Here is an 823-nt window from a genome sequence, read left to right as displayed (position 1 = left end):
GGCGTTAGTGACAGACGCAAAAGAATCACTGGATTCTATTCCGACATGATCGAGAACCGACAGATGAATAGCCGTGCTATGACAGAGCGCGTTGAACATTTTTACTAAGAGGACGGGACTGTAGCCATTGACAACGGTGATGCCCAACATACAGCTTGCCATGGAAAGGAGTAAGAAGGATTGGATGAAGACAGTAGGAAGGCAGAGAGACGGAAGGGACAAAGCATCTCCATACGCTTATCTAAAATTCTCACCAATGAATTACATAAGTATCTCTATCTTTATTTTATGTTTTATTCATCTTTTAATTATCAACCCTCCATAACCATTTGAATCCGCCTGACTGAGATTTACAAGATGACCATAGCTTGCTTCATACCAACAATCTCCGTGGGATCGACCCTTACTCGCGTAAGGTTTATTACTTGGACGACCCAGTTCACTTGCTTGTTAGTTGTGCGAAGTTATGATAAAGAGTTGAGATTGCAATTGAGCGTACCATGTTGATGGCGCCATTGATGATCACAATTTCGTGCACCAACGTTCTACCTCAATTACGTGCTAATCAAGTTGGGGAACGTTATCAAGTGACAACAATTGTGGAAGATGTGCTTAATAAGGTTGGATTCAATGTAAGATTCATGAATCAACCCCATTTTGTGTTAGCTTTTTCCCGTAATGTTCAAATGGCCGAAGTGCCAAGTGGAGTGAAAAATCCAAAAATAATTACAAAATTTGCAGGAAAAGTTGGGGAATTGACTATGAACATATTGCTCGATATTTGGTTGAGATTGAAAATCTAGCCAATGATGAAAATTTGAAA

This window comes from Arachis duranensis, chromosome 4 (assembly GCF_000817695.3).
Source record: "Arachis duranensis cultivar V14167 chromosome 4, aradu.V14167.gnm2.J7QH, whole genome shotgun sequence".
Classification (NCBI taxonomy): domain Eukaryota; kingdom Viridiplantae; phylum Streptophyta; class Magnoliopsida; order Fabales; family Fabaceae; genus Arachis; species Arachis duranensis.
Note: the sequence above shows the minus strand (reverse complement) of the source record.